Below are 23,384 nucleotides of genomic sequence, written 5' to 3' on the forward strand. Positions count from 1 at the left end.
GTCAGACCGACAGACGGAAGGACGGATTGATTCCAAATTCCAAAACTTTATCCCTCTGCTTTGGCATTTAAACAAGCATAGCCATTTACCTGAGTAGGAAACACAATTTGCAAAATCAGAAATAGAAACAAAAAACAGCAACACATACATTACTTTTGAATATAAAATGTCTGATTTTTACAGTATTAAGCTTATTAAGTCCATGTCAAACAGTTTAGAAAGTTTTTTTTGTAAAATATTGTGGGTAAATTCAATTTGTAAAATGCTTGCATAACAAATTGTGAGCTGGCTGACCCAGGCCACACTCAAAGAAGGAAAAAATCCCTACAACATTTTAAGGGTTTGATTGCAGAATAACTCCATGATTTTTTTCCAGTATAACCACATGATTTATTTCAAAACACCCTTTGATTTCATACTCTGTCATCAGAAAATAGGTTGCGGGTGGTGGTAGAATGATTATTAAAAAAAGCAAAGTTAAAAATGATCATGTAAATTTCAGTGGAATTGTAAACCTGTTAAAACTCACTTAATACTACAATTTGAATCAAAGCGTTTGCTCAAGCCATTTTTATATGACAAAAAGGAAATTATTGTTAGTATTGAAGGTTAATAATTGCTTTTATAAAGGTATGAAAACCATTGAAATAAATGATAAGAATTTATATGCAGTAATTTGCAAGTAATATACGGTCATAGATGATCTAGGAGAAAACATAGCAATTTGATATAGATCTATTCTATGTTCAAATATACATATCTGTCATGAACAAATAATTTGCAAAGTATCTTGTGGAGCTTGTTAACAATTGCATTATAAGAGAACGGATTGAATCTTCTAAAAACAAACCTGTTTAACAAATTATTAGTAATTCTAAAAATACTTTTCCAAGTAAGTAGTCACAATGAAAGCATTGTTTAGTTGAGTGTGTCTTCCAGTTTGTGTTTAAAAGTTTTCATTATGAATAGACTTGCCAGCCGAAAAATCTTCCTTGTAACAAAGGACTCTGTATTCAACCATGTACCATACATCCTCCTCCAGTCTGAACGTTTAAATATCAAAAGTGCTTTTTGAAAGAGGCAATAACAACATTTCCAATTAAATGTTTTGTTTATAGCTTAAACAATTTCAAGCTTAAATGTTGTTAAAGAAATGTTGGTCTTCAGACTGAAATATGCAACGAAAGTAACCATGTCAACCCAAAAAAAAGAGAAAACATGTGGATTTCTTTTTAAGAAAACAATAAGTTAATTAACAAAACGAATAAATTCAAGTCCCGGACTATGATCAGGGAGCCCCGCATAATCATACTAGGTATAATTATCAAGCAATTGAAAACACAACAAACTGCTGGCAAAAGAGGAAGATACTTTCAGGTATGGACGTAGCACAATGGAACAGATCTTCAAGTGAAGTGTCATCAATGAGAAATATTTGCAACAAAAAGTGAGCTCTTTCACAGCAATATCCACTTTAAGAAAGGTTTTGACAACCACGTGTGGCATGACGGCCTATAGCAAGTTCTGAGGAAACATTGACAAAGGTTGGTGCAAGTCATCCAAGAACTCTACGTTAACGCCAACAAAACAGTACTTCTCAATGGACAGATTGGTAACTTCTGCATAATACAGTGGACGTCATAATGACAAATGCATGTGGCATGATGGCCTATGGCAAGTTCTGAGGGAAACGTTGACAAAGGTTGGTGCAGTCATTCAAGAACTCTACGTAAACGCCAACAACACAGTACTTCTCAATGGACAGATTGGTGAATTCTGCATAATACAGTGGACGTATGACAGGTATATCTGCTCTCGACCGTCTTGTTTAAACTTGCCCTTTAGAAGATAATACATGAGACCCTGAAAGACCACTACAACCCAATCTCCATCTATGAAATACCCTTTTCCAACTTGAGTTTTGCTGATGACATTGACCTCATTGGTGGCATCAGCAGTGAGCTCCAAGACCTTACCAACAGACTCTTTGCAAGAGCGTACAAGTTATAAGTCATCATTTAGAAGTCGGAGATTATGATGAACTTCACAAACAACACCAGTGCAGTTAGCACCATAAACAGCGAGAAGCTGGAAGATGTGTCTAGCTCCAAATACTTGGCAGCAACCCTGTCCTAGAAGGGCACCAGTACTGCTAAGGCGCAAATAAGACCCCAGCGTTGGCCAGACTGCACAAGTGGACAATAAGTCTTCCCCACCAAGTACTCGGATCGTTTTGAAGTGACTGGGCTCCAGTTAAAGTAGTTACAGAGGTTATTGCAGTATTTGGTCCATCTGTTCAAGATTGCAGCACTCTTGGTCAGAAGGTTCCTATCATTGTCTGCTATAACACTGGCCTGACTGATCTTCGTGAAGTCTTGAGGGTGCTCCTTACTGATGCCTGTGGTCATGTATTTGTCCATATTGATAAAATGCTTCTACATATCCACTCCTCCTTGGCCTCTTTCATCTTTTGTGTAACACCCCTGTTCTCTTTCTTGTAATCTGTCCTAGAGTCCAGGCTGGTGTACTCCTCATGCCTCAACTCTCTTCTTTTGTAAGAGACGTCCATGATCTCGGTCGTCACCCATGGGTTGTTCTTCCTTCTCTCTCCCAATAACTTCTTTTTTTGGCCAATGACTGCAGAACTGCATTGATTATGTTTGTGATTGTGTTGATGCCATTGTCTAGGATATTTGGGGTTACAAACTTGCCATGAATATGTGCTTGTAATGCCTCTGCTATTTTAGCATCATTTAGTTTCTACAAGTCAAATCTGATGCAAGGGTTCTTCATATGCACTTGTTGTTTAAACTCAGCTTGATGGTAGTGATGAGGCCTAAGTCTAAGGTAAAACTGATGTTTGCTTGCTGGTTGATTTAACCCTTAACCACTAAGAAGCTGTTTTGATGCATTGTAATCCCTTATAAAGTTAAATTTAGTTAAATACCTTTCTTACTAGATTCAAGTTTAAGTCTTCATTTCCAACACTTAGTTACTGATGAGCAGCAAACAGCATAACACCTGAACAGATGGCTAAATACACAAAGTCTGTTCTGGTTTTATGCCAGTTTCAAAAGCCTTTTTTTATTCTGCTTCTTATTAGGGAAGGAGTTAAACCAGTATTAACGTTTTGTTCTTTAACAGTTAAGGATAAACTTGAAACAATTGTTGTAAGTTTGGATTCCCTTAAACATTAACAATTCTATTGTCAATCAATACATTCAACCATACAATTATGGCAAAACTAGGTCAAACCCTATGGATAATACAGCTACAGTAAAACAAGAGGGTCATTACACATCCTTGTAGACTGTGAGTACTGGGAGCATGGATTGCTGGGAATAGCACTTAATTAAATTTGCATTAGCTTTCTGAATATGTGGTTCTTGACTGACTTCATAGAAATACACGTATAATGTTATTTACATCAAATCTTTGCCCATGATTGCCATCTAATGATAACATTTCCTAACCAGGGGTGTCAATTTTCCACAATTTGAAATCCAGAAAATTAGCCAGGGGTCTGAGCCGTAGGTCCCCAAATGGGATAAAGGCAGGGTCCCTATGGTTAAAAACCTCGAGCCATAGCTTATTGTACTTTTGTATAGTGTTTCTAGTTGCTATGTCCCGCGAGTTCAATGCAAAATATTGTAAACCAGATCATCCATATCACAGCATTTGTATTGGTCATTCTGTAAAAAGGTTATACAGAACGTCGAAAATAAATTTAAATTGACAAACAATACTGTATCCAAAAGCGACAGTACATGTTTTGCACAGGACATAGAATACATGTTGTAAGTATTCATATCAATTGACTGTGAGAAATGAAAGCCCGCAACCTAGCAAATACGTATTCAATATATAGTTTGGTTAACATATTGCTTTACAATATGTTATTTTTGTCCTTTACATTGCTAATAGATCACTTAAAATGTCAAGATCGCAGACATTTACAACATTTTGTAGACTTGAACGATTTTCAGAAAGAAGCCTACATGTTTTGTCAGTAACCAATTATGTCCGTGGAAGCCAATCAGAAATTAATAAATATAAGACCTAGCAAAATTGGTACTGAGCCAAAATGTATTGATTGTTAAGGAAGTTATAACAATATTTGTTACATTGATCTCAAAAATCGACCCTGGACGGAAAAATCCGAACGAATGACATCCCAGATTATTTTGCATATTGGACATCTATTATAGAAATGTCGAAGTGAGCTGGTAAGGTGATATAAGTGAAATTTTGTCTGAAACAGGATATGAATATGTTTCAAAATGATCGTAACTTAAGTTAAAACCATGATGAAACAGCATGCTTTGCACAATTAAACAAGAGTGCCAAACTGTCACAAGATACGCCCGTTTTAAGACTTTGGACAACTTGATAACTTTACCATGACCCATATTTGAACTTGACCTACATATCATCTAGACACAACTTCTGACCAAAGTTGGTGAAGATCTGATGAAAACTACTTCAATTAGAGAGCAGACACCATGCTAAATGCTTGAAATGCACTACGGGACCTCGTGACCTAGTTTTTAACCTGGCAAGACCCATATTTGAACTTGACCTACATGTAGATATTGTCTAGACACAACTTCTGACCAAAGTTGGTGAAGATCGGATGAAAACTACTTCAATTAGAGAGCACTTGCTAAATGCTTGAAATGGTTTAAGTGACCCTGTGACCTAGTTTTTGACCTGGAATGACCCATATTCCAACTTGACCTAAATACTGTCTAGATACAACTTCTGACCAAGTTTGGTGAAGATTGGATGAAAACTACTTCAATTAGAGAGTGGACACCATGCTAAATGCTTGAAATGCACTAAGTGACCCTGTGACCTAGTTTTTGACCCAGCATGACCCATATTCGAACTTGACCTAGATATTGTCTAGATACAACTTCTGACCAAGTTTGGTGAAGATCGGATGAATACAATTTGAATTAGAGTCCGGACAAAGTGGCGCCGTTGAAAATGCACTAATTGACCCTATGACCTAGTTTTTGACCCGGCATGACCCATATTCGAACTTGGCCTATATATCAACTAGATGCAACTGCTGACCAAGTTTGGTGAAGATCGGATGAATACAATTTGAAATAGAGTCCGGACAAAGTGGCCCCTTTGAAAATGCACTTATTGACCCTATGACCTAGTTTTTGACCCGGCATGACCCATATTCGAACTTGGCCTAGATATCAACTAGATGCAACTGCTGACCAAGTTTGGTGAAGATCGGATGAATACAATTTGAATTAGAGTCCGGACAAAGTGATGCCTTCCGCCCGCCGCCCGCCGCCCGCCGCGGGGTTTCACATAATACGTCCCGTATTTATACGGGCGTATAAAAACAGCCTTTAATATAAGATGCATTGTTCAGTACTGTAAAGAAATTTGTCACAAACCTTAAATAAAAGACAATAGGATGGTAACATCAATTTTTCTATTTCTAATATTTGTGGAGTGTCATTATTCCTATATTTTGGATACAATGTGGTTTTTAAAATGTATTGAGAACAATAGATGTGTTTGTCAGAAACACAATGCCCTCTATTGCGCCGCTTTGAAATAAAATTTCAATATATCAATTGGCAGGTTTAGAAATGATCTCCCTTTTAAAAAGCTTATTACTTCCCTTGGATTGTATTTTTTACTTTTGACCTTGCAGGATGACCTTAACCTTGACCTTCATCACTCAAAATGTGCAGCTTCATGCGATACACATGCAGGTCAAATATTAAGTTGCTATCTCAATATTGCAAAAGTTATGGCCAATGTTAAAGTTTTCGGACGGACGCGCAGACTGACAGACTTACAGACTGACAGACTTACAGACTGCATATGCCACCAAACCCGGGGCATAAAAACTTAAAATATATCACAGCAACGTTGACCAGTGTTTTACTTATTTAAATATAGATGTTGTTGTGTGGTTTTTTTCATCACGAATAGCAGACGTGATAAGTGTTGATAGGCTTCTTTACGCCCACACTAGTTAGGTTATTTTTCTGAAAGGTTAAAGGGAAAATTATGCTCCGACTTACAAATTGTCATGATTGGAATAAGCCATGGGATTAGTTTTGTTACACTAAAAATCTGACTGTTCTGATCCAAGTCCTGACAAGACTTAACTGTATAACACAAACAAGGGCTGTTTGTAAAACATGCATGCCCCCCATATCGGCTGTCAGTTGTAGTGGCAGCCATTGTGTTGATATCTGCCAGTCATGATCAATGAACCTATGAAGTTTCATGATCCTAGGCATAAGCATTCTTGAGTTATCATCCGGAAACCATTTTACTATTTCGAGTCACTGTGACCATTACCTTTGACCTAGTGACCGGAAAATCAATAGGGGTCATCTGCCAGTCATGATCAATATAACTATGAAGATTCATGATCCTAGGCCTAAGCATTATTGAGTTATCATCTGGAAACCATTTTACTATTTCGAGTCACTGTGACCTTGACCTTTGACCTAGTGACCTGAAAATCAATAGAGGTCATCTGCCAGTCATGATCAATGTACCTATGAAGTTTCATGATCCTAGGCCTAAGTGTTCTTGAGTTATCATCCGGAAACTATCCGGTGGACAGACGGACCGACATGTGCAAAACAATATACCCCCTGTTCTTCAAAGGGGGGGGGGGGGGGGCTTAATAATAATAAGATAACCAAAAGTTGTGAGAGGCTAACCTAAGACCTAAGGGAATTGAAATATTGAAGTACTGAACAGGTAGTGTTCAAAAACAAACTTACAAATCAAACTGCCCCATCACCTGGAAGCATTGTTTTGAAAAAAAATGCATTTTATATTTCAGCCAAAAAATTATAACAACACAATGTTTTTATGTTTTGAGCAAGACAAACTGCTTGGCCTCATTGTGGAAATGTTTTATAACAAACACAAACCCTATTTCAATCAGCCGAGAAATTATTATATGTCATCTTGATTATTATCTAACAACACTTTACTTCAGTTTTGAGTGACGCTGAAATCCTGTTATACTTCTTTCTTTTATCTTCTTTTGAGCTCGCACTATAAAGTTAAGCTTAAAAGGACGTCTAAAGGGAGGGGTGTGGCATGGAATGTATTCAACGCCTAATGCATGTATCTCTACCAAGTTGTTTGCTTTGTGTCTCAATGATATGATGAAAGAAGCACCGATTACTTTGTGCTTTAGAACAGTTAAAGAACATTTCTTTTAAATATATGCTTACTACCTTTTGTTTCCTCACACGTTTTAGGTTGGACTTTAAAACTCTAAACAAAACTTGGAAGAAGCATACTTGTAATTACAATGCAATTTAAAAGCTATATTTTTTAAACAATAGCTGCATATACAGAAATACCAATCAATATATGCAAGATATGGACCGATAATGAAGTGACGATTCAGATAGACTATACACTTGAAGAACTGTTTAATGCCAAGTAAACATTACTCATTTAAAATGTACTCAAACCTATTGAAAGTCTCTGTGATTTTAACAAAAATTTGACTTTTTAACTTCAATTTTGTTGAAGACAGATCACATTTGATTAACTCTGTGACAAACAAGTTTTAAACAGCAACAGTATTCGTAAATACTCAAAATAAGGTGCTGCATTTTGGTTCCTAAAATTACTTTTTCACACACAATTTATCCGGGCCCACACTTCAGTTTTACGCATGTTATGAGCAATCATTATTTAAAGGGAAAATGCCATTTTATAAACTAAAATGCTACTTTATTAATTCACAAATAATGCTCAAGAGATGCAGAAACACATTTAATGTGACAGTCTCCTGTGACCTTGACCTTTGATCTGTTGCCTTCAAAATTAAATAAATTTTAAATCATGAATTTCAATAAGAGGCCATTCAAGAATTTCTTTGTGACAAATACAATACAATACAATTTCACAACAATTTCTTTGTAACAAATACAATACAATTTCACAACAATATGCTTTGCAAATCACTCAATATGTTGATAAGGTTACTGGGGTTGTTACATAATGGCTTATACTTTGCATGCTGCAGACTTCACTCTTTTCTTCAAGGCTTGTTTATATTTGTACGATATTCAGTTTATGAAAGCCTGTATATCGTCAAGCAAGCGTTGTGTTATGCCATAAAGATGGAAATAGTAACGTTGACTTTACTCTGTACAGACATTCAACAATCTAAATAATCATATCATAAAGAGCATAATACTCAAACACTGTAACATGAGACATATTAAACACATGTCAAAAAAAGATCCCCTTAAAATACTTCTCTGAACATTTTGTAAACAATAGACACAAATAAGAGGGATATGATGGCATTGAAGCACTCCACTGAGTTCTAGGTACATAAATGATCAAAGCCACCCCATGGTCACCTAGCTTTTAATACCACTTGGTCCAGATTCAAACATTGCCTTGGTATTGTACTCAGGAAGATATACACAAAACATGATTTAAACTGTAAATCATGTTTTGGTTGAATCATACTTTATAAATTCATTTAATAATTAACTTAACATTTACATTTTTCTTAAGCCAGTAATTACTATCTTAGCAAACAACATGCAATGCATATAAACCGTTAATGAATTAAAAACTAGAATACAAAGTTAAGAAGAAGTGGTACCAAACATTTAAACTTTAAAGAAATCAGAGTTGCCCCTGTGGCATGAAATTCATGAATGATTCATGAACTTTACAAACATTTTCATTAAAGTGAATGCAGACTTGAACAAATCTGCATTTGCGCCCAATTTTTTAAACAAAGGATCTCAAGTTTTACACTGCACTTTACTTATTTTATAATGCAATGGTGAGGTTTATTAGCCCATGTTACGTTACGAAACTGTTTTCACCTGTTGCAAACTTTTAATTCCGTAACAACAAGCAAAATCGTTGAATTGATATCCCTCGCCTTCTTCTAATATAAATCTATACACCTACGTGCATGAAGTTTCATGTTGAAATTTGAAATAGTTACTTAGATAAAGCCCTTAAAAGTTTGTGACAAACGGCCGGATGGATTGACTGATTATTAAGGCGGACTGATACAAAAGCATAGCCTCCCCGGCGAAATGTTGTTCATGATTTCATGAACACTTCAAGCCAATCAAGAACTGTTCATGAACGGTTCTGACATAGTTCCTGAGCTTGGTTCATGAACTTTTGGACATGAACTGTTCTTAAGACATGTTCATGAACTGTTTATGAATTATTGTTGAACATTTCAAAGTTCATGAACAGTTCTTCATCTAACCATAAATACTTAGTGATGAACATTTCATGCACAAGTATTTCTAATGACTTTTCTGAGACAGACTTTAAGGATCCATCATGAATAATTCATGAATTCCTTTGTGCTAGATGTTTCATACATATTTTTGAAAGTAATATTGAAATGTCTAGCATACAAATCTTGTAGATTTGTGAAACCTGTGAAGTTAGTATGAATATGCATAGTACTTTCACCACTGTAAGTTAGAGTTCTTGACCTGTTCTAAAGAATTTTAAGAACATTTGTACAAGAACTGTTTAAGAACTGCCTTCAGGAACACTTCAATAACTTTTTAAGGACCTTTCCTGTTCTTGAATTATTCTTAAACTATTCTTGAACACTTTAAGAACTTTTTTGAACAACATGTTTCCTTCTGATGTTCTTCAACAGGTCTACACAATGTTTTTGAATGTATGATGGACTTTTTAAGAATCCAATATGTTCTTAAAAGGATCTGTCATTGTTCTTGGAAGACTTAAAAGACAAGTTTAAGAACGTTTTAAGGACATCTTATTTCAAGAACAGTTTAAGATGATATCAAGAACTCAATGTACATTGCATTGCTGTTTTTACAAAGAAAGAATATTGTGTGCACAGGAAGTTGAAACGGAAGGCACATGGTTTATGTTATATTTGAAAATGTAAGTCTTTAATAAATTACCGGCTGAACTGATCAGCCATTGGTTCCATTTCAAGTTCTTTGGCACTGTAAGTGTAACCATTTCAGGGAAACCATTGATTAGTAAATGATTCTTGAACTGAAAATGAGACTATTCATAATCTTTTCAATACATGAATTATTCATGAACATATAGTGCAAAGTTGTATTATGAAATTTAAAGAGTATTATCAAACCACTTGTATCTCAGTTATTAGTGTTATATTTAAATTATTGTTATATGTTGCTATCAATATGTTAAGTGCTAATACAAGACTTGTTTCTTCTTACCCTGACCTGTTTGTTGAGCTTTAGTAACACTTATGATAACCTTTGCATAAATTGACAAATTCTTGTTCATGAATAGTTCATGAACACTTCATGCCACCTCAGTTCATGAACTCTTGAAGAACTATGGTTCATGAACTATTAACTTACAGTTCGTGAACAGAAAATGAGCCATTGAAAAATAGAAGGAAAATGTTCATGAACTGTTCGTGAACAGCAAAACCCTGAAGAATTTTTCAAGAATTGTGTTGTTCATGAACTGTTCAAGAACACTTTATGCCATTGATGTTCATGAATAGTTCATGAACATTTCATGCCATAATGGTTCAAGAATAGTTCATGAACACTTCATGCCACACGGGTTCAAGAATAGTTCATGAACACTTCATGCCATAGGGTTCAAGAATAGTTCATGAACACTTCATGCCATTAGGTTTCAAGAATATTTCATGAACACTTCATGCCATTAGTGTTCATGAACAGTTCATGAACTAAAATTTCAAGAACTTTTCACAGACGTGGCTCATTTTCTGTTCACGAACTATTCGTGAACAGTTCATGAACTCAGTTCACGAACAGTTCATGAACTGTTCACGAATTATTCGTGAACTGCAGAACAACATTTCGCAGGGGCTCCTTTCGCGGGGAATACATATAATCCATTAAAACAAGCATAGGCGGTTACCTGAGTAGGAAACCAAATTAGCGAAATAAGAAATAAAAACAAAAAACAGCAACACACATTTTACTTTTGAATATAAAATGTCTGTTTAATGTCAATCAGTTTATAAAGACTGTTTTTTTTAAATAGGTTGGATATTTTAGATTTTTGTGAAATGCTTGCGTCAAAATTGTGAGATGGCTGAACCAGGCCACATGCAAAGAAGGAAAAAACAGCCCTGCAATATTTATAGGAATCTTTCATTTCATAATTTGTCTACAAAAATAGGTACGAGTGGTGGTAGAATAATTATTAATTAAAACAAAGTTTAAAATGATAATGTTAATTGCAGTGGAATTGCAAACTTGTTAAAAATCACGTAATGCTAAAATTCGAACTAAAACATTTGTTCAAGCCATTTGTATGAGGCTACAACGGAAATTATTGCTTGTATCGAGGTATGAAAACCATTGGAATAAATGATAACAATATATGCAGTAATATATGCAAGTACTGAACTGTCATTGATGGTCTAGGAAAAAACATAGCACATTGATATATTCTATGTTTAAATACACGTGTCCGTCATTAACAAATAATGTGCAAAGTATCTTGTGGAGCTTGTTTAAAATTGCATAATAAGAGTACGAATTGAATCTTCTTAAAACAAATCTATTAAACCATTATAATCATCCGGAAACCATTTTACTATTTCGGGTCACAGTGACCTTGACCTTTGACTTAGTGAACTCAAAATCAATACGGGTCATCTGCGAGTCATGATCAATGTACCTATGAAGTTTCATGATCCTAGGTCTAAGAGTTCTTGAGTTATCATCTGGAAACCATCTGGTGGACGGACGGACATACGGACGGACCGACATGTGCAAAACAATATACCCCCTCTTCTTCGAAGGGGGGCATAAAAAAGTAAAATATGTTAAATTTATTATTTAAGATTTTCCTAATTTTCCCCAAAATCTCGCGTTTCATGCAATTTCTATTTCCTCAAAAAAGGCCAGGCTCTTTCCCCAAAATCAGATTAAAAAACCCTGCACTTATCACATATGTTCATAATATTTTGTAAAATTTTAATAAAATGTTTTCAAAATAGTTGTTATTAATACCAGTTAATGGCTTCTTTGTTATATAAGAAACACTATTTACATGCGAATTTTTTTCCCAATTGAACCAGTTTTGCGATTATTTTTTTTTCCCAAAATGGGATTTTTCATGACGCAAAATTCCCAAAATTCCAGTGTGGCGTTTTCCCAAAATGGAGCGGAAAAGGCCTGATGATATAAAAAGGGACATAAAAATATTCGAGGTGATATGCACACTTTAACAGTCCAACGCTCACGCTCATGTCGACGTCGGGGGTGAGTTAAGGATAGCTCCACTATATATATTTCATATATAATAGTCGAGCTAAAACAAATTCAAGTATATAATGTTCTGTATCGCCATATTTGTGTACTTTTCCTTCATCCCCAGTGCTACAACTTGCCATATGTCCTCATTTAACAACTTGGTAACATAATGTCAACATGTTGACATATTTATACTTAGTAATCATATTAATTCAACATTGGACTGTAACTATGACTATTTGAATAGTTATACATTGAAGGAATGGATACACTATACAAGTGATTTGGATAAATATGTTTTTGCCTTTTGGCGAATATTTGAAAAATAAATTTTTTAGATATGATTCTTCGAGTCTGCACTAACTGAGTCCCGGCTTTGAACCAAGAGTTTGTTATAATAGAAGTGTTCGACAGATGGTATTATTTTACTGTGCACTTGTTTTATCTGTCATTCAAATCAGACAGTATTAACAATGACAAGGAAATCAGCTATGAATTGTTGAGTATCTCACACAATGGTTAATGTGATGTGCTACTCTGATAGCAATCTCGAAAAAACACCCAGTCAGAGAATTCATTTGTATTCAAAAATAATACATGTACATCGAAAACAGGGATGTTGTGTTTTGTTTTGTGATTTAACAAACACTCAAACAGGAAGTTTTGTATGCGTGTTTTGCAAAGTTTCGAATGATAGACACGCAATCTGAATATTTCAATATGGACTAGCATACCACATGAAACAAAAACTGCCTATCCCAGCACCAACATGACACCTTTTGCACAATGCTATCTGAAGCATCAGGAAGTTAACATACATTTCTTAAGTGAACTGTTTTTTACGATTTGTAGTTATGCTCAGCAAAATAACAAGCAAATGGCAATAACCCGAATAACAGTTCATAAAGAGTTATGGTTCTAGAACCCTGCCCCTAGTCTCATTTTTTTTTTAAATACTTGTTACCTTATGGCCCTGAAATCAATAGTTATCTTCCTTCAAATGATTTTAAGTAAAATTGTTCTGTATATATTATTTTATTAAAAATAACACTCTATGCACTTAGTTAAAAATGTCTGGCAAAACGCCAGCCAAATGAACCACTATGATTGCTTGTTTCAGTCGCCGCAAAACATTGCAGGCTTTTTCCGCTCCATTTTGGGAAAACGCCACACTGGAATTTTGGGAATTTCGCGTCGTGAAAACCCCAATTTTGGGAAGAAAAAAAAATCGCAAAATTGGCTCAATTGGGAAAAATTATTGCATGTAAATAGTGTTTCTTATATTTCAAAGAAGCCGTTAACTGGTAAATAACGACTATTTTGATAACTTATTATTAAAATTTTACAAAATATTATGAACATGTGTGATAAGTGCAGGTTTTTTAATTTGAATTTGGGGAAAAGGCCTGGCCTTTTTTGAGTGGAAAAAAAATCGCACGAAGCGCCGGATTTTGAGGAAAATAAGGAAAGTCTTAAATAATCATTAACATAATTTACAGTTTTTAAAACAAATTCAAGGCAACAGATAATTTAATTATGCAATACTTTCGATTTTCTACACCAAATCAGGTTAACTTACATATTTTAAGGCTAAAAAAAAAAAAATTTTTTTTTTTTTTTTTTTTTTTTGGAATTGGGAAAAAAAAAATTCAATTGGGTAAAAAACAACCAGATTTGCATTGGGAATGGGGCCGAATTTCGGACCCGTGGCATAGGGTGGAAAAAGCCTGCATTGCTTGTAAAATTACGTACAGTCCAGCCTGTCGACAACAAATTTATTGTCAATGTTTGTCTATTGCTTTAAAACTTTTATGCGTTGTAAAAACAATGACAATGACTTTAAACAAGTGCTTTTCAGCATCAACTCTCTTTCTGCAGGCAAACATGATTTTTAGATGGCAGACAATAAACAAGGAATAACGTTGTTGAGCAAAAATAAAAAAAATAAAAAATGCACACACTGGACATACGGTTAACACACTGGACATAAAATGTCATACTTGACATACAGTCATCACAATAGAACTACAATGACATACTGGACATACAGTCATCACACTAGACATACAATGGCATACTGGACATACAGTAATCACAGTGGACATACAATGACATACTGGACATACATTTGGCATCATATATTACTTGCTTACAAAACAATGTATGCACATTGAATTTTTACTGGCCGTCTGCATTCTGTGAGTTTCAAGACCTGGCTATACTGTAGCTATACAATGACTTCAGAGTGGACAACACACAATTCAAGCTAAAGTCAGTAAGTTTTTTAAGTCTATTGGAATTTATTTCATAGTGTGTGTTCTCAGCCCAAAGAAGGCATATTTTCTTGTGTATTAAAGGCATAAATATGCATTGAAAATACCAAACAATAATTTAGATTAAACAAGAGCACCACATAGCAGGTGCCAAAGCTTGGCTGTGGGTGATGCTTTGAATAAATGAAAGCTTGCCAGAAGAAAAGGAAGAAAGGTACATGGCGAGAAGAACTAATCTAAGAGAGTTTGCATCTGTAGATATGATACTTTCATTTTAAGAACTACCACGTAATCCCAGCCAGTGAGTTGATTGGATCCAAAATGGTCCTGCAGATCAGCAGACATTATCATGCATGGCAAAATGTAATTGATGATAATGTATGGTTGAATATGCATTTGGTATTTGAAAAACATTGAATTAACTAACTTGCATACGCACGATAATAATGTATTTGTCTGATATAAAATAAACAACAGAACATCAAATAAAGTAACATAAGGTGACGACTAAAAATTTGTAAAGGAATTATTGTAAAATGTCCACATACTTTAAGTATCAAAGAAATTTGGGTATTAGACAACACATTATGACCTCTTTCTTTAACATAGTGAAACAAAAGAGAATATGATGGTTCTAAAGGTCATTAAGGTGCATAAACTCTGAAGGCTGTAGGTGGAAGAACTCTCATTTTAGAAGCATTGTGTAATGAATTACCGTTGGTCACAGTGACCTTGACCTTTGACCTAGTGACCCAAAAATGGGTGTGGCGTGTAGGTGCATCTACATATGGATTTCAAAGTTGTAGGTGGAAGCACTTTGATTTCAGAGCCTATGTTAAAGTTTCATATTAGAGGTCACATTTACCTTGGCCTGGGCCTAGTGACTCAACAATGGATGTGGCGCTTAGAACTCATCAAGGTTCAGCTACATATTAAGTTTCAAAATTGTAGGTGGAAGCACTTTGATTTTAGAGCCAATGTTAAGGTTTTAGCACAACGTGGACAGCTGATGGCAGATGGCGGACGGCGGACGAGAGCTTGCTATGGCAATACCTCGATTTTCTCCGAAAACAGCCAAGCTAAAAATTGAGAGTTAAGATGTTCATTGCAAAAGTATTGTATTAGAATTACTTTTTTGCGCTTGTTAGTAACATTACACACTACAAATCAACAACTGACAGTTCTGACACGTCTAGGTGCTCATTAAAGCTTATAGTGAGATCAAGTTTGTTACGTGCAATTACCCAAAAATCCTTTCAAGAATACTGATACAAATTAGCTTTCCGCCAGTGTAGAATTCAGAGCTTTAGTTCAGTATAGGAAAGACCACTAGTTGCAGTGGTGTTTGAAACTTATCCCAGCACAGACGATGACTTATACTTCATATACATTACATCTATGGACAAAGAACACAGATGATACAATTTTAGTTAACTGTATTTCAAAAACACTTGCCAAATACAGTTTAAAGGGGCCTTTTCACAGATTTTGGCATTTTTTAACTTATTCATTAAATGCTTTATATTGATAAATGTAAACATTGGATCATAAAAGCTCCAGTAAAAAATCAAGAAAAAAAAATAAAAAAAGGAAAAGAACATTGCCCGGAGCAGGTTTCGAAACCAGTGACCCCTGGAGTCCTGCCAGAGTCCTGAAGTAAAAACGCTTTAGCCTACTGAGCTATTCCGCCGAGTACACATTATTGACGTATTTTATACCTTATATAAGCAATCTTCGTAGTTTCACAAAATTTAACGACAAAAACAGAACTCTCCAAATTATTCAATCGTTTCGCGTTGCAACGCTTTATAATTTTTAGGTTTTAAAATCGTCAAAAGATGCATATAATGGCTATATTAGAGCATGGTTAATGTTCAGTATTACTGTTTCCTCACAAATATCATAACTAAAACGAAAACTTACGAATCTGAAACAACTTTTTTCAATTTTGTCAATTTACCAAAGCGTGAAAAGATCCCTTTAAGAAAGATATGTTTTAAGTGTTCATCTAACACAATTTTGAACATTAACAAACAAATATAACAACAAACAATAACTTGACTTTTTAACGATAGCCCATCCCATTCTTGACAAAATGAAAATATCAGTACATATTGACTGCCGAACTTATGTGCACCATCAAATTATATCAATGAAAAAGCAAAATGAGGCCTTCGAGTTTTGGTAATAAGCAATTAGTTTAAACAATATATTTCGTATTAGAGGAATACATTTACAACTAGAAATGGCGCGGCAGAGGCCAACGCGTATCCCCACGCCGAATGTTTGACACAGGGGTGCCCCAGGGTTGGTAATGGGGCCATGCATAGTTGAGATTGACCGTATTGTCATAAGAGAAGTTCAGTATCAATTAGAAGTGAATCGGTGTAGAAATGAAGAAATTATAGTAAAAGGCAGTTTTAGTGGGGTGGCCTATGTGGGCGGGGCGCCCCAGGGTTGGTAATGGTGCCATCCCCTGCGAAGATTTGTTCTAGAAATTGGAACGGTTCTGGAACTGTTCTAGAACATCAAGAACAGTTCTAGAATGTTCCATATTTGCGTTCTAGAACTTATGTTCTGGAATTGTTCCAGAACTGTTTTCTAGAATAATTCCAGACATTTGTGGAACAAGGCTTAGTTCTGAAACTGTTCCAATAATACACAAGAACATTTTTAGAACATTTCTAGAACAAAATAAGTTCAAGAAATTTCTAAAAATGTTCTAAACTGTAGTTCTAGAACACATTTAGAACTCTTTAAGAACCAGTAAGTTCTACAAACATTCTAATGGGGAATAAGAACACATATAGAACAGGTCTAGAACCAAAGTCTACAATTGTCCTACAATTGTTCTACATATTTAAAATAAACTAGTTCAGACAATGATAATTTGACTTCTTTCAAATTATATTTTAAAATAATTTTCACATTGAAACTTTGCTTGCTGTGGTGTCTGCAAAATATTGCTGTCATATCATGAGATATATATATATCATACACAAACAGAGGACTAATGTTAAGGAGGAGTGTTTGTTGATAGGTCTGGGATACTTTGTCTTATTTCTAATCCTAAAACATTATGTGGGTACTCACTAGAAACAATGTTACGAGGCACTCCTAATGAGTATCCATACATAAGCTTTTATGGAGAACTGGAGAAAATTTTCCCTGAAATACCAAAAAGTACTTCTCCTTTAAGTCCTTACAAAATCTTCTGCTACACACATACATATACATGTATATAACTGACTATAATTTGTCACCATATTACACATTATTTAAAAAAAAAATTACTGTATCTGTTCGGAATTCTGCATACTTCTGAATTTGCATGTAATCTTGTGTCAATTAAAACACTAGGACTTCACAGAGTTCCTCAACATTCACCATCACAAGAATCTCAACGAACTAAACTGGAATTAGGTGACTAACTACAGGAGCTTCTGGTAACTGTAATGGGTGGATTTCATCCATCTTTTTCATAACATGATTCAGATATTTGTGTAGTTTATTTGTGTAGTCTGTCTCCAATAGTGCGTAGAATGTGGCACTGGAAGTGTTTCATCATCAAAATACAGTTTCTTCACACGCTTCAGTGGATCTGGAAAAAAGACATATGAATGTATATTTTGAAACAAATATAAACTTTTTAACTCATTAACAGGTTTATAATTACAGAAACTTAATTCACAAGCAAATGATTGTGGTTTACAAAAATCAACATGTTCAAACAAAATTAAATTCTGTACAGTATCAGGTTGTTTTGCTCCCAAGTAGTTTCCTTTCCCCTAGTTGTTTTGCCTCCCAAGTAGTTACCACGGCCATTCTACCTCATGTGTGAGCCACACTACCAAGTGTGAAACTACTTCTGGAAGGCAACATAATTTGGACAAAATAACACTTGTTTTTTCGTTTTATGTAAACAAAGTGTTTTCTTCTGTAATGATGTTTTAGAAATATGCTTTTCTTAAAATTTCAGTAATTTACCTTATTCAGTCAGGCATTCCAGAATACATGGGTGTAAAGGTGACCAATGCCATTTTACTCTTGCATGTTATTAATGTTAATTTCACAAATTTTTAGATTATTTAATGTTTTGCCAAGTCTCGTCTTCTTGTAGTCATCGATAGATTAAAGTCTCATAATAAACTATTCCCGGGCCTCAAGAAGTTATTTTAGTGAGCATCACAGGTCTATAATCCCAGCCTGAAGTTGCGTGCAATGAGACTTTCAATGTAAACATTGAGCATTGTTAAATACTGAAATCACTTGCCTAACTTGCAGTGTAATCTTCAAAAAAATAAGCATTGGTGTTTATGTGGTTTAAAAAAATGATAACCAGTTATAAAACAGAAAAAAAATGCGTCCATTTGCCTTATACTCGCCCTTCAGCAAATGAACCATTTATGAATTGTAATAACAGCTGTATTAAGAATAGTGTTCGACCCACAATACACGTTGACTTACTTAACCCGTGTTTCGAAGTGTACAGTTAAGTCCGGTAATCTTGCGCGTCCGGTAATCTTGCGCACTTCGCATTTGCGAATCTCGCAGACGACGAATGGTTTTCTTTTAAGTGATGAAAGATGGAATTTCACATTTTAAAGAATTAACGGATTTAAAAGTTACGTATTCCATGCAAAATTAAATTCGATCATTACATTTATACACCGGTTGCCCCATCCCTATACATCGTAAACACTGGCCTTCTTACGAAAAATTCAAAATGAATCACAAATTCCCTGCAGTCTTTAGCGTTTTCATACTTTAAATTAAGAATTCATAAATCCAACGTGTAATTAAGCATTCCATTGCACAATATCCGATCAGTTATGGTATTTTTGCCATGAAAATATATCACATCAGACGACATAGTCATCATTTCCCGCCATTCTGTCAAACCAATTTGGTATGATCTCCGCATGCGTAATGGCCTAGTTTTGATATTTTCTGTACACTATGGAAGCATGATCGTGGTATCAAACCTGTTATGCATTTTTTTTCACGCATACCGGTACTTTTTTATTACATTGTTGTAATTGTCCACCATTATTAGTGATTATATTTTTTTTGATTTGTAGTGAACAAAAACTGCACTAGAAATCCACATTTAATTTCAATGGTTTTGCAAACTGAATTTTTTAATATTTTTCTGGAATGTTTTTTTATCAATAATTGGACACCATATGTCTACAATTTTGCCTAAACGAGGTCATTATACAAAGTGCGCAAGATTACCGGACACTGTGATAGTTTGAAAATGAGGTGAGTCATGTTTGTTTTGAAATCAAATCGGACAATTCTTCACTGAATTAATCAGATATTTTTGTGTTAATAAGCACTTGAACTTATAATTTTCATAATAAATTTAAATATTATGTTGCCAATTTATAAAAGAACATGTTTTTAAACCAATTGACCCTTAACTGCGCAAGATTACCGGACAGCATCGTAAGAACTCTCTGTCTGGTTGATTATTCTTTATCACATATCAAGCACTGGTACTTACCATTTTCCGATACATGAAGATGGTTTTCCTTTCGATGTGTCATTTTACTTAACATGAAGATATGAATTTAGTAAGGAGGGATTAATTTTAAGTTGGAAAATTAAATTCCAAAGCTTATTTCAGCACCGCATCATACGGGTCTCTGAAAATCTACCCAGCCTAACCCCAAATGTAATGGATAATTTCATTGGCCAAAATTCACAAAACAGAGCTGACTGGTTTTTTATTTTATTTACGTAGACTGTCAGCGGAGCAGCATTAACGAAAAACAGTCGGGTGCATATAAGCGCGCTTTTTTTAAATGGCAGACGTTCTTTTCTTGTTCAATCGCGTTATGAGCTTTATCGAACCACAAAATGTAGTCGCACCCAAAATAGATGTTGCTCACTACCAGGAGGGAGATCTCATCAAAGCCACTTACCAAAAACAAACATACGATGCGGTGATCAGTGAAATCCATCGTAAGTAAATTCGTTTGATAGCCAAACTTTTTGGTACCAATCTAAAAGGTTCTTGAATGGGTTGAACACTTTTTTATGACTGAAAGCGTTAAGCCCGCCTCGTCACTAATGTTAATAAAGTCCTGCCGGAGAATACCGCAAAATGATATTTCAGTTCGCTTAACGCGGACCTATTTGACGAGGCGGTGTCTCGGTTAACAATGTCCCCTAAAAAATGTCCATATTTCAATCGCCGTAGAGCAAGTATATTTCACTTACTGTTTATAACACTGTGTGTTGATAAAAACACAAAGTATTGAAATAAATCAAGATTCAAGTTAAGGGGTCTTCCTGATCATTGTTAAACAATTTGTTGTAAATAGTACAGGTTCGGGCAATCATATTTTCGGATAACGAAAAATAATCTTGTAAATAAATATATTATCATAATAATAATATTAAAATTTGTATATACTGTTGATTACAGATGATGAGGTTTCTCTTAAAGCAAGCAAAGCGACCGCCTAAGCTTGCTTTCGAGGCAACTTAAGATAGGAACAAGGGACAAAATTGTCACAAAACCAGGTTTTCATTGTGAAAAAAAAATCTGATAAAGGGAGAAAACTCAAACTGAACTTTTGAAATGACCAAAAAAAATTAACCCCCTTTGTAATTTTTTTTTTTTTTTTTAAATCTATTTTTAGTCGTGGCGACCTTGACATTGGAGATATTGACGTGATTCTTTCGTGGGACACACCGTCCCATGATGGTGAACAAATGTGCCAAATGATTTTAAAATCTCACAATGAATGACATAGTTATGGCCAGGACAAGCTCATTTATGGCCATTTTTGACCTTTGAACTCAAAGTGTGACCTTGACCTTGGAGATATCGACGTAATTATTTCGCGCGACACACCGTCCAATGATGGTGAACAAATGTGCCAAATGATTTTAAAATCTGACGATGAACGACATAGTTATGGCTCGGACAAGCTCATTTATGGCCATTTTTGACCTTTGAACTCAAAGTGTGACCTTGACCTTGGAAATATCGACGTAATTATTTCGCGCGACACACCGTCCAATGATGGTGAACAAATGTGCCAAATGATTTTAAAATCTGACAATGAACGACATAGTTATGGCCCGGACAAGCTTATTCCGCCAGCCAGCCAGCCCGCCAGCCAGCCAGCCAGCCCGCCCGCATTCGCCAATCTAATAACCAGTTTTTTCCTTCGGAAAACCTGGTTAATAAAAATACTCATGGTAGGTATTATTTTCAAGGCATGTTCACAGTTCAGTGACAGGCAGGCAGTCCAAAATTACAGGCTTTAATATTTATGAATGTGAGTTGGACACTTGAATGAGACTCAAGAAATTCAATTTTCCTCTATTGAATAAGTGTTATTTTAAGTATTTTTTTATCAGTTGGTCAACACTGCCTATAGATATATGATTTTTTCCCTGTTTATAAATGAAACATGAACACATTGTTCACAGTTATCCAATTTCACACTCACTCACTAGCCAGGGGTGAGTGAATTTTTTTTTTTTTTAAATCTGATGAACAAACGTTCGATAACATTAGCTAATTGTTTGTATGAGTAACTACTCAGACTAGCCAGAATTTCCAAATGTGAAATTTGATGGACTAAAACAAAGTATTCATGATCGCATGACTCAATGCTCAAGTTTGGTTTTCAACACATTTCATAAATGATTTTAGAGTTCAGTGATCAAACACCAACAGAGCCTCGTGATAAGTTGCCTGTAAAGAGGAGCATGATCCCATCAGATGCCTCCGAAGAGATTGACATGACGAACAATGCTGCAAAGCAAAATCTCAGTAGTATGTTGGTTGTCTAATACTTTTTATTTTAATCCCTTAGAAATATATAAAATCCAGTATTTAATGCGTTCAAATCATAAAAACCTGCAACAGTGTCTTGAATATATTGCGGTCGTATTTAAGTTGGTGCTGAATGTCAAATTGTGTTATCCATCACCAGTTTACTTACAAGGTTTGCTGTATTGAAGCATTCTCAATTTGAAAATACTAATGTTGTGATCAAATGTGTAATAATTTCTTTGAATACTTTGATAATAAGTACACTCAATATTGACTAAATAAAAAGACGTTATATCTATATTTGTAATACTGTCCAGCTGGATCATTTAGACTTCTTGTTTAGTTTAAGATGTGACTACATTTGTTATCTAAATGATTTCAGAGCAAAGTGCTCAAACACCTACAGAGCCTCGTGACAAGTTGCTTGTACACAGAAGAGCCTGATCCCATCAGATGCCTCCGAAGAGATTGAAAAGAACTGTTTACGGACATTTTCAGAACTGTTTTAGAACATTTGTTCCAGACTTATTTGAACCAACCCTTCGAAACTGTTCTAAACATTTCTAGAATTGTACTGGAACACACTGGCTAGAACTGTTCTGTAATCATACTGAAAATGTTCTAGAATTATTCTGGAACAGTTGTTGAACGTTAAATGAGAAAAAATTTCTAGAACAATTCTAGAACAGTTCTGGAAATTTATTCAAGAAAAATTCTGGAATAGTTCTAGAACGATAGTTCAAGAATTGTTCTAGAACAGTTGTTGAACGTTAAATGAGAAAAATGTCTAGGACAATTCTATAACAGTTCTGGAAATTTATTCAAGAAAAATTCTGGAATAGTTCTAGAACGATAGTTCAAGAATTGTTCTAGAACACACCTTCAGAACTGTTTCAGAACAAATTGTTCTAGAAATTATTCTCATTTAACGTTCAACAACTGTTCTAAATCGTTCTAGAGCATTTTAAGGATGATTCCAGAACACTTCTAGTCATTAGTTCCAGTACAGTTCTAGAAATGTTATAGAACAGTTCTAATAATCTTCGC

General features: G+C 34.9%; 1 protein-coding gene and 1 long non-coding RNA gene across 3 annotated transcripts in view; both read right to left on the reverse strand.

Moving 5' to 3' along the window:
- LOC127874187 (uncharacterized) overlaps positions 1-23,384 on the reverse strand; it is a 365,429-nt gene that overhangs the window by 73,178 nt on the left and 268,867 nt on the right. The window lies entirely within an intron of this gene.
- LOC127874225 (uncharacterized) lies at positions 4,937-5,371 on the reverse strand. The gene is made up of 2 exons (XR_008046721.1): positions 5,168-5,371; positions 4,937-5,011 (listed from the first exon to the last, which is right to left on the reverse strand). It is a non-coding gene; the product is annotated as an uncharacterized LOC127874225 (long non-coding RNA).

This window comes from Dreissena polymorpha, chromosome 1, assembly GCF_020536995.1.
Source record: "Dreissena polymorpha isolate Duluth1 chromosome 1, UMN_Dpol_1.0, whole genome shotgun sequence".
Lineage (NCBI taxonomy): Eukaryota > Metazoa > Mollusca > Bivalvia > Myida > Dreissenidae > Dreissena > Dreissena polymorpha.